We start from the raw sequence: 12,366 nt of genomic DNA on the forward strand, positions 1-12,366 counted from the left end.
GCCACGAGCTGGGAGGCCCCGGGCAGGCAGTCACCCCGTCTCCTCCAGCCCCCGCCCCCGCCGCGGTTGCCTGGACACAGTGCAACGGACCCCAAGGGCCTTGGCCGCCGCCGCCACGGAGCCAGAGAGGCGAGGCGCGGGGAGACCCGCGGAGCCGGTGAGTCGGGGGACGCTCACAAGCTCTGCCCCAGGCGCAGCTGGGAGGCGCCCGCCTGCGAGGCTCTCACGGGACGCATCAGGGCGCTGTACCCAGAGCCGCAGGGCCGGGATCGCAGCTCGTTCCTGCTCCTCACGGCTTGGGGAGGTGGAGGGGCAGGCGCCCGGGCGCGAGTAGCTGGAAGGAGCCCCAGGGCTAGGAAAGGAGTACAGGTCTCCGCCCGGCGTCTAGAAGTGTATCGCCAGGGCCTCACTGGTGCTTCTGCAGTTATTATTTCCACCTTTTATTTTGCTTATAAGGCCGCCTTGTGGTGGCTCCTATATAATTCTTTGAAAATGTTCTTCTTTTGACATCTTGTTTTCAAGTATCTGCTTGATCAACTCCAATACGGAACAGCTCCCTGGGCCAGAGGGTGTGGATTTTCAAATTCTTTGCTCTAAAGCATCCTAAATGATACGGTCTGTTCCAGCACTTCCCTTCTACACCTGGGTAGCGTCAGACCCAGGAAACTAAAGATTTCCACTCCCAGTTCAAGTAATTTCTGTTATTTCTCTCTTGACAGTCATGTACTTAACTGATATTTGAGAATAAACTTGGTAGCATCCTTTTCCTACTTCTCCATGTATAATCTGTGTAATTTTTTTTTTTAGAAGATTAATTATTGGAAAGCAGAGTGACAGAGGGATGGAGGGAGCGTTAGCGAGAGGGAGGGCAAGCTCTCATCCTTTGGTTCATTCCCTTCATGGGACTAGTCCTTCAAGGACTAGTATTGTTCCAGGCTGAAGTCAAGAGCCAGGAACTCCATCGCCAGCTCCCACATAGGTGGAAGTGGCCCAAGCACTTGAGTCATTGTGCTTTGACTTCACAGGCACATCGGCAGGTGGCTGGCTGGTAAACAGAGCAGCCAGACTCAACCCAGGGCTCCAGTATGCGATGTAGGCATCACAAGAAGTGGCTGAACCCACTGTGCCAGAATGCAGATCTTGTGTAATTCTTTGAGCGACCTGACCAAAATGTAGCATTCTTGAGTTAACCTCTACCCCCTCCACCAAAACTGTTTCTTGGTTTTACCATGGCAGCAGATTTTTAGGACACCATTTATCAAATTTAAGTACTCAGACAAATGGATGACTACATTGGAAGACACATGTCACAGTCTGTAAACTAAAGGTATTTTAGATGTTTCATTGATGTTGAGGCAAATGCATATCAATCTTGAATATATAATACTTCCATTTTATGATTGTATTATTTAAAATTCTTATCTGAGAGGCAGAGAGAAAGGCAGGAAGTTCCCATCAGCTGGCTCACAATGGCTAATGGCTGGGACAGGCCGAAGCTAGGGATATAGGATCTCAGTCCAATTTTCCTTTGGGAGTGGTAGGGACACAACCACTTAAATCATTGCCTGTTGCCTCCCAAGGTACAAAACATTAACAGGAAGCTGGATTTGGGACCGGCACCCTAACATGGGATGTGAATTTCCCAAGCTGTGGCCTAGCCATTAGACCAAATGCCTGCCCCTGTTGATGTATTCTTAATGTTTTGTTATGAGCCATATCTAATTTCTGGACTGTCAGAAATATGAGTTTGATCTTTTGTGTCCCCACCATTCATGAGTGGGGTCCCATTGTGTTGGTAAATGCCAGAGCCCACTTTTTTTTCTTCTGCTCCCACTTTATACTCAACAACCTCAAAGCCAATGAAATTGCTACATCCTCAGAGATCTTCCTGCTTTTCTATTCTCAGTAGCAGTGAATGATATTTGCATACATGGTTTCTTCTTGTTCCCCCTGAGTATGAACTTCACTCTCACACTGATTTATTTCATCGGACTACACCATGATATCCAGGATCTCTGGACTCAGGACTTTCCAAACTTGCACCTAAAAAGAAAATCTAAAACCATGCCGGGGGAGGCATTAAGCTTCTGCCTGGGAAAACTACATCCCATATCAGAGTACCTGGTTCAAGTCCTTTGTCCGCTTCAGATTCCAGCTGCCTGCTAATGTGCACCCTGGGAGGCAGCGGGTGATGGCTCAAGTATTTGGGTCTCTGCCACACACGTGGGAGACATGGACAGAGTTCAGGCTCCTGGCTTTAGTCTGGCCAAGCCCTGGCTGTTGTGGGTGTTTGAAGAGCAAACTAGTAAATGAGAGATCCTACTACTACCCCCTCACCACAAACACACACCTTCTCTGTCTCTGTATCTTTGTCTCCCTATCTTCCAAAAGAAATTAAAAAGGTAAAAATTGGAAAACGTGCTAGATGAGTTCTTCCTGGCCCCAACTGGTTCACCTGCCTCTTCCTAGAGCAATCGTTTTTGTGAATGGAGCTACTATGATTGATTGCAATATGTCAAACTGTGTGGATGGAATGAGAAAACAGTTTTTATAAAAAACAAAAAAATACATTTTTTTAGAAAAGAAACATGTTTCTGATAAAAAACTAAAAAATAATATTTGTCTACCTAAAGTGTTTCTAGCCATATGGGATGAAGGTTATTGAGATTGTTGGTGGTTAAAATACTAGTTCCTGGAATCTGAACAAAATGGGAAGAAAGATGTGTTATAAGAAGGGAAAACAGAGCAATTATGCAGATGGGATACTTAAAGTAGCTGAAGAATTTGTGGTGTTGAAGCTATGGTTTTTGGCACTGTGTTAAACAGCCTGAAAATCTCCTGCTTTCTTCACTTAGCAGTCTATTTATTGTTAGTTCATATCGATGAACGCTGCCATCTGACCTCATTTCTGAGTGCTTACAGGATGTTTGTGTGAGCACAGTAGTTAGAAGGTCTTTCTGTATAAACTAAAGGTATTTAACTTACCCTTAGATGCTAGAAAAACTTCGTATGTAAACACAAGTCTGTGAAATGCGTGAGAGAGTTGGGCATGTTAAATCCTATGGCAAAGGCACAGGGGTGATGAAATAGTTGAGTAGACAGTGAAATAACACAGCCATGAAGGTATAGCTTGCATAGAAGTCAGTAGTTTGGATATCCCTATACTGATGGTTAGCTAGATGTTTCATGGACAAACTAGACTGTCGCTCCCCCTCTTCATGGAGGAGCGACACTAGACCCTGCGTAGGCTTCATATCTGAGTCACGGCACCATTATGTCGCTCCCTGTCTTCGTGGAGGAACGACACAGGACCCTGCGTTGTTCTTTCGTCTGCTTGGCCCTCCCCGGGTTTGCTGCTGGTTCTTCCCGGGTTGGCTACCGACCCTTCCACTTCCGTGGAAGGGCGGTTCCCCCTAGCCACTTTCCCCACTTCCGCGGGGGAGCGGCATACCGCCGGCCGGCTCTCTTGGGGGCTGCACAGGTGTTCCTTCAGATGTTCCTCTTAGATGTTCCTGGTGCATGTTGTCTCTCTCCTCCTTTATAGTCCTCTTCCACCAATCCCAACTCTGCTACCCACACACCGAGTACGCTGCTATCCTCCAATCAGGAGCAGGTCCTGCTGTTTATTGGTTGAACTGGAGGCAGCTTGTGTAGAAGCTGTTTCCTCCTTTCTCAGCGCCATATTGTGGGAGAGCAGATGCATAGAATAAGTCTTAATTCCAGTAACAGTCTAGTCCGAGTTGCTCCCAGTTGCTCCCCACACTAGACAATTCTTTTTATTATTTTTTGTATATAAATGAGACTATTAAAATTATTTTTCTTAAAATAAAACATCCTCATGAACTGCCGTTGTTGAGCCTAAAATTCACATTTATGAAAAATTTTTTCAGAGACTGAAAAACCTGAGTTTTTGCCAGTGAAGTTGTGTTTGCCAATGCTAATTATGCACACATTAATCACCTTCAGTGTTTTGTTGCATATGGCACTTAATTCTCTCAGTTTATATAGTCAGAACTGCTTTTTTTTACATACAAAAATATAGTACAGTGCAGAAACAACAGAAGAAAGATATGCATGGGGAAGGGTCAGAGATTCATGCAAAGGTTGTATCCTCTTGGTCACACAGCTGCTCATAACCTGTACTGGTATGCCTGTGAAGCACCTCGGTAGCAGTAAACCAAAATCAGCTCATGATAAAGATCCTTTATAGTCAATGAACCCTTCATAGAGGCACACACCAGCCTTGAATTGGAAAGTCCCCCTTCCCCAGAATCCACTGAAATTTGGTACATTAGAAAATCCAATTATTACTATACAGTGTTGGCAAGCTGATACATCCTTCTCTGAAAAAACTCATGGATCCATGGTCACAAAACATCGTTAATCTTTAATTAATACATTGCATAGCATTTGCCAAAGTTCAGTAGCTTGGAGATAAACTGTGACCAAACCAAACCAGCTATGATGAACCTATTATATGCACAGCCTATGGTCACAGCAGCTTTTAAACTAAGTGCTCAAATCTTTTCCACATTAAAGTAGCAAAGATATAAGCATCTTCTGCTTCTACATCTCACTTCATGACTAGCCCTTTCCATTCCATATCTACTCAACTTCTGCAAAGAGTGGGCTCAGCATTCTTTTCTTCTTCTCCATTTATTTAATTTTGGACTTTTTGTTAAATAAGTTCTACTGCATTTGGAGTGGGCAGTTAACCTAGCAGTTAAGACCCCTGTATCCTGCCAATAGAAATCCTGGGAAAAAGCATCGATGGCTCTTGGGTTCCTGCCACATGGCTTCAGCCTGGCCCAGCTCCAGCAGTCCTGGGCACTTGAGGAGTAAGCTAGCAGATGGGAGCATGCACTCATTAAAGAAAAAATCAGTTTAAGATACCTGTTGCTGTAATTTATGGGAAATGTTGGTGTTAAACCTCATCCATAGCTGTTTGCCAGATTAAATGGGTCATTTGTTGTAGTCTCTGACTGTTTCTTCCTTAAAACCATTTTCTCTTCTTTTGTTACCCCATTCATTTCTGGGTTTTCTACAATTTCTCTAGGAATTGTTAATGTTAGTTTTTCTTAACTGATATTGTGGTGTAGGGGGCAGAGCTGCCACCTGTGGTGCTGGCATCCCATATAGGTGCCGGTTCATGTCCTGGCTGCTCCACTTCTGACCCAGCTCCCTGCTAATATGCCTGGGAAAAGCAGTGTAAGGTGGCCCAAGTGCTTTTGCCTCTGCCACCCACCCATATGGGACACCAAGCAAAGCTCCTGGCTTTGACCTGGCCTCATCCCTGGCCATTGAGGCCATCTGGAGAGTGATCCAGCAGGTGAGAAATATTTCTCTCTCTCCCTCTCTCTGCAACTCTTTCAAATAAATAAAATAATTCTTAAAAAAGAGTAAATTTAATATGGCTAGAATGTGTGGTATAGGAAAGTTTAGCATTAGAAAATAGGCCCCCAATTTTCTTTGTGTATTTAACTCTTAAGTAGAATAAAGTGCAGCTGGTTTATTTGCTTATTTTCCTGCTCCATTAATCACCATTTCTAACTAAAAATTTGGAGATATTTTGTCTTATGTACTTTTCTGCTCAGGAACTATTTTTGAACACCTAACATTTGCCATGTATTATAAATTCAAAGAGGATTACAACACACAGTTTCTGCATTCCACAATGCAGTAGAAAACTAACACCTGATGATGGAATTTGATTTGTGAAGTACTGACATTTTGGGGATATTTTTTGAAGGGTTGATTAAGACAACAAGAAAGAATATATTCAATTTTTTTAACTCTTCTGCCTTTTTCTAAGATTTCATCTAGATTCTAAGCTAGCAAATGGGAGTACGATTGACGAAATGACACTTGTGATGTTGGGAACAATTTAAAATCTCACTATGTAGGCCTCCTGGCAATGATGAACTTTTGCTTGCTTCTTTGACCTATTTAGTTTTCATTATATTTTCTCCTTTCTGAACTCTATTTTGCATCTGCTTGATATCTCAATTACTTTCAGGTTTATAAATTTCCTTGACTTCTGTAATACAGTGTCTCAGACAACCCAATATCATATCCCTCTGGCTCCATGCAATTCTATCAAACGGTGTCATTCATTCTAACTGACTCTTGGAGGCATCATAGCAAATTGTGCAACAGTGTGGCAGCATTTATTGCCAAGCTAATTTAGATTAGTTTTAGCAAATACTGTGCCAAGAGATCTTGTATAAAATATCAGTAGGGTCCAAATATATAGTATAAAATATTTCTTTACCCTCTGATGTGAACATTCTCATAGAAAATTGTTGCTATAAGAAAATCATGGCATAATTTCTTTGTAATAAATTCCCACTGCTGCTTATTACTTTTGATTTCCTTATTCTCCAGATGGCTACACATTTGCACTCTATTTTTCCTATTATTTCACTAAACACAGATTCTTAGTTGGTGCTATTATTTATTAATCTTTATATCTTCGTGTTTTGCAGCAAACAAAAACTGTTTCTCTTAACTGGAAATTTAAGAACAATAGGAAAATAATGGAAAGCTCAATCTCCCAAGATAACTTAACATTTCTTAAGAGCTATACTCTTAGATGCATTTTGGTCTCTATATTGAACATTAACCATTCAAATTGTTTAATATTCAAGGCTGCATAATTTTTGGGAAATACACTAAATGTTGCTTGTATAGGGACTGTTTCGAAATCTGAGTAATTAAAAAGAACCCAAATGTTTATACTTAAAATGTTTTCAATAGTAGAACTGTTAATGAAGCATCCCATTTTTCATTCTTGTTGCATAATGATAACCTCACAGTGATATCTATCTGACTTTCTTTATAAAATGTCTAGAGAAGTAGACCCCTCCAGGAAAAAAAACTCACCACTCACTGCTGAATTATTGGTCATTTGTGGAGTGGGAAACTATTAAGGTATATTACTGTTTAGAATGAAACATGAAATAGGAAACCTCAACCTATTATTAAATTCTCCCAACTAGCGTCTTGAAGCTGTAGTTAGAGGGAAATAAAGCTTTATTGCTGAACTTCACCTATTCTTCTTCATTTTCTTATTAGTTTAGTCTTAGGTTTTCCTTCCCTGGAGATGGCTCACTGGGCTCTGGGGAGGAGCATCACAGCCGGAACCCTGAGTGGCCAGTGTGGGTGGGGGCAGCAGACAGCAGTGTACACTACCTGTTTCCAATTTAGTGTTTGAAGACCTCTAGGAGGGAAAGGAAAAAAAAAAACCTCATGACCTTTTACTGAGGTCATATTTAAGAGAGAGTTACTATTTCCATTTTATTAAATTTTAATCTCATAGCTCATAGGAACTAGAATGCTTTCTTATTTAGCAACATATGCTTCATATTAATTTAGCAGCTCACATTTGGAGGACGATCATTTAGGGTTCCTGGATGAATAAGAATCTGATATCCTCTGGAGACTCCATGCCAGCGTATGGATAGATATACTTTTGCTAAAGCTGAAAAATCCGCCCTAGGTTCTGATTCTCAATAGAATTGGACAAGTAGCCTTTGTGGGGAACTTCAGGATTCTTTTCCGGTTATCCAATTTTAAACCCTACTAGGTTTATAAAAACAACAAGCAGAATGAAGCGTGATGCCTTGGAGGAATAAGCCGATCTTGATGAGTGTTGTTAAAATTTCTAAACTAATGTTAGCACTGAGATGTGTATTTTTAGTCAACTATAATCTTAGCATAGTTGATAATATCACAGTCCTTATTAAAAAGCCAATATTTAAACTTCTGAAATGATCATGTTTTATATTCCTGAATACCACTTTCATCACTCTCCTTCTCCTTCTCCCTTTCCCTCTCTCTCTCTCTTTTTTTCTTTGACAGGCAGAGTCATAGACAGTGAGAGAGAGAAGAGAGAAAGGTCTTCCTTCCGTTGGTTCATTCCCAAATAGCCACTATGGCCAGCGCTGCGCGGATCCGAAGCCAGGAGCCAGGTGCTTCTTCCTGGTCTCCCATGCGGGTGCAGGGCCCAAGCACTTGAGCCATCCTCCATTGCCCTCCTGCGCCACAGCAAAGAGCTGGACTAGAAGAGCAACCAGGACTGGAACCCGGCACCCATATGGGATGCTGGTGGTGCAGGTGGAGGATTAACCAATTCAGCCATAGCACCAGCTCCTATCTAACTCTTTGAAATAAATAATCTTTTGTATTTAACTTTTTTTTAAAAAAAATATTTTATTTATTTATTTGAGAGGTAGTTACAGACAGTGAGAGGGAGAGACAGAGAGAAAGGTCTTCCGTCCGCTGGTTCACTCCCTAAATGCCTGCAATTGCTGGAGCTGCGCAGATCCAAAGCCAGGAGCCAGGAGCTGTTTCTGGGCCTCTCATGTGGGTGCAGGGGCCCAAGCACTTGAGCCATTTTATGCTGTTTTCCCAGGCCATAGCGTAGAGCTGGATCAGAAGAGGAGAACCAAGGCCTAGAACTGGTGCACATATAGGATGCGGGATGCTGGCGCCACAGGTGAAGATTGACCTATCGTGCCACAGCACCGGCCCCAATAAGTGAATAAATCCTAACACACACACACACACACACACACACACACAGAGTAATTAAATACTTGAAAAAAAGCCATTCAATTTTTGAAACAAGTTTCTATAGCTTCTCTTACTAAGCCCACAGTAGTAAAAGCATAGGGATAAATGCTACCCCTTTGCTAAACCCAGTCCTTCTGTAGGGAGGTTACCCACAGTGTTTCCCAAGAGATTGATTTCTTTGTTGTTGAGAGGCATGGTGTTTACAAATTAGGAGGAAGAGTCCTTACTGGTATGTGTACTTGGGGGTATTGTATTGGGACGTATGTCTGCTTAGACAATATGAGGAATTAACACTAAAGCCTGGGCTGTAGAAATATTTTACTACAATCGTTAAGTGAAATTTAGAGTTCTTCTTGAGAAACTCTACTTAAAGGTGGTTAAGTTCTACTAGTAATGTATTTGTGCTAATGTGGAAAATCCACAAACTGAGTTGTGAAAAAAATACCACACTTAAAATTTTTCCCTAAATCAGCTACATTCCAAATCTGTGGATCTGCCTCACCAGTTCTACAGGAAATTCGCCTTCAGTCAGTCTTGGTGTAACCTCTGTCCCCCTCCCCATACCCAACCAAGCTATTTTCACCAAGTTTCTGGAGTTTCTGCAGCTACAAGTATGGTTGATACCCAGCACCTACCCGGCAAGTGTTAGCTCTTTCACAAGGAGTGCCGACGTTTTTCTGGGCCTCTTAGATCACGCTGCTGGCTTGATGACCCCTGGGAGCATGGAGGCAGAGTGAGGCAGCCTAAACTTACCCAGAAGTCATCATCCCTGGGTTCTGGTTACTGCCTTTGTTGTTGCCTCAGTCTTCCGGTCTCTCCATCATGAGCACGTGGGGACTTTGTCCACTCGTTGCATCTCCCTCACCTCTTCAGGATACCCCATGAATTAGAGATGCCAGACTGCTGCTGCTCTTCTGCAGGCCAGAAACCGTGAAACAGAAGCTGTACAGTCCAGGGGCAGCATTGAATGGGAGTGGGTGAGTTGGGGGCCATATGAGGAGCACAGAAGCAAGTGAATATTTGAACGTATTTATCTGATGAATAATATTTTAGCAAACATTATATTATAGGGTGGAGAATGGTGCAGTTTGATTATCTGGAAGCTAATCATTCTTTATTATAATAGTGGTTCCTAATTGGATTGTTTGTATCACTAGCATAAGAAGATCAAACTGAAGTCATACATGTTAATCTGTATTATAAAAGCATGTATTTTCGTATCTTATAGAAAATATTAAAATGTGAACTGGTATAAATTCACCAAACACCATTGGGAGTATGTGAGCATAATAAAAATGTGATGGGGGTATACACATAACCAGGTGAAGTGATGCAGTATGCCCTTATTTCTGTGAAAAAAAAAAAAAAAACATGTTTTTCACAAAATCATCATATTCATAATGAGAAATGTCTTATTCATATATTCAAGAAAGTGTGAACACTCACTACAAAGGAAGTCGTCTTAGCTTTTAAGCCAGAGAGCTTCCTAAAATATAATTAGTTTGTTTTCTGTACTCAAGTACTCTTTTTTTTTTTTTTAAGAAAAAAGATCGACTTATTCATTTGAAAGCCAAAGTTATAGAGAGGGAGAAACAGAGAGAAATCTTCCATCTGCTGGTTCACTCCCCGCTTAGCAACAATGACTAGGTGTGGGCCAGGCTGAAGCCAGGATCTAGGAGCTGCTTCTGGGTCTTCCACATGGGTGCAAGGGAACTAAGCACTTGGGATATCTTCTTTCCACTGCTTCCCCCAGGCTGTTAGCAGGAAGCTGGATTGGAAGTGGAGCAGACAGGACTCAAATTAGTGGCCATATGGGATGCTGGTGTTGCAAGCCACGGCTTTACCTGCTTTACCATGATGCCGGCCCCTCAATGACTACTTTGATGAAAGTGTAATCACTTGCATTTCAGTTACGTAGACAAGACTCTTGATTTTGAAGATATTGAATCATCATGGGAGTCATTTATATCATGATTACTCTTGTTCATTTTTAAAATATTTTCATTTTATTGGAATGGCAGAGAGACGGAGATTTGTTTTTGCTGGTTTGTTCCCCAATTGCCTGTATCAGCTGAAGCTGGACCAGACTGAAGCCAGGAGCCCAGAACTCAGTCTGGGTCTCTCATATGTGTGGCAGGCACCTAAGTACTTGAACGATAACCAGCTGCCTTACAAAGTGTGCATTAGCAAAGAAGCCAGATTCAAAATGGAAGTGGTGCTCAGGTCCAGGTAAAGTACAGCACGTGGACATCCTCAGTGCTGTCCTAACCATTGCACCAAACACCCACCCAACTTCTGCTCATTTTTAAAATGAATTATACTTTTTAATATATTGATCAACTATCTTGTTACCTATTGCTGAAGGCTGAACTTTTTTCTATATTAGTTTGTGAGCTTCTCTCCCTCTCTCTCCCCCTCCCCCATGTGTGTGTGTAGGAGTTGGCAATTCCCAGGCATTTCTTCAATCATTTCTGTTTGGATATTTAATATCATTTTTATTATTATTTATATATTTAGCCAGGATCTCTGTTACCAAAATTTTAACAATCTGTAATTTGAATGATAGTTTTTAAATAGCTGAGAAGTTTTGTGTTATTACAGAGTCTTAGCTTTAAAACTTTTTCTGTTTTGGGTATTAGGCTTAAAGAGGTTTTTCTCATCTTATTTTTATATTGATTCTGCCAGTTTTTTTTTTCTTTTAAATTTTGGCTCTTAATGTATTTAAGACTAAATCCATACTCTGAAACAGAGACTTTATAATCATTTCCTCTAATTCTGTCTAACCAGACTTAAATTTTACGAATTGGATAGGAAAGACTACACATTATTATTTTCATTTGTAAGAGTTACTGCACACAGGAGCGCATTATAGGGTCCTGAGAACTCTTTGCATACTTGAACTTCACTCTAGGAACACTGGTTAAAATACCCCCTGGTGCTTCTGCAACATCCATACATGATGACAGACTCTTGGTCTAAATCCAGCTCTAAACTTCCCAGCCAGAGAACCCTGGTGTGTAAGTAGGATCAATAGGTCTGTGCGGGGACACAGTGAATACAAGACAGCTTGTGAGTATAACCTGTCACTTTTTTTTTTTTTTTAAGATTTATTTATTTGAAAGGCAGAGTTAGAGAGAGGCAGAGAGAGAGATGTCTTCCATCCGCTGGTTCACTCCCCAAATGGTCACAGTGGCTGGAACTGTGTCGATCAGGAGCCAGGAGCTTCTTCTGGGTCTCCCACACGGGTGCAGGGGCCATCTTCCATTGCTTTCCCATGCCATAGCAGAGAGCAGGATTGGAAGTGGAACAGCCAGGACTGAAACTGGCTTTACCCGCTATGCCACAGTTGGGCTCCACCTGTCTTGTTTTTCTTTGCCAGGGCTCCTCTACATGCCTACTGAGTTTGTAATATCTCCAAATAGATCAAAACTTCTGAGGGGAGGCAAGGATTAGGCCTCATAATTTTCTTACAGGAATCAAAATATCTCTAAGAAATATGTAAAAGTAGTCAGTAAATACTTGTTAACATTCTGAAAATAATAAACACAAAAGATAGTTCCTCATGAGCAAAAGCCCTATCATAGAAAAATGGTGTAATGTTTTCTAATTCACACAGTATTTCTTCTGTGAGAATTTTGAGATCTCAAATTTGTAAGAATTTCACATACTCAATGGAGACAAAAATAGTTATGAATATGAATGTACTCCATATTTTATCAGGAAGTATAAATGTTTCTCAGTATACTCACTGTAAAGCTGTTTGATGTGTTTCAGAGGTGAAATAATAATTTA

General features: G+C 41.5%; 1 protein-coding gene across 1 annotated transcript in view; it reads left to right on the forward strand.

Annotated features, from left to right (window-relative positions):
* CCDC178 (coiled-coil domain containing 178) overlaps positions 1-12,366 on the forward strand; it is a 501,523-nt gene continuing 489,157 nt past the window's right edge. The window contains exon 1 of the mRNA XM_089305201.1: positions 1-157. The gene's annotated coding sequence lies outside the window, so the exon portion shown is untranslated. The remainder of the gene's footprint in view (positions 158-12,366) is intronic.

This window comes from Oryctolagus cuniculus, chromosome 10 (assembly GCF_051225735.1).
Source record: "Oryctolagus cuniculus isolate XC-2025 breed Fujian yellow rabbit chromosome 10, ASM5122573v1, whole genome shotgun sequence".
In the NCBI taxonomy this organism is placed as follows: domain Eukaryota; kingdom Metazoa; phylum Chordata; class Mammalia; order Lagomorpha; family Leporidae; genus Oryctolagus; species Oryctolagus cuniculus.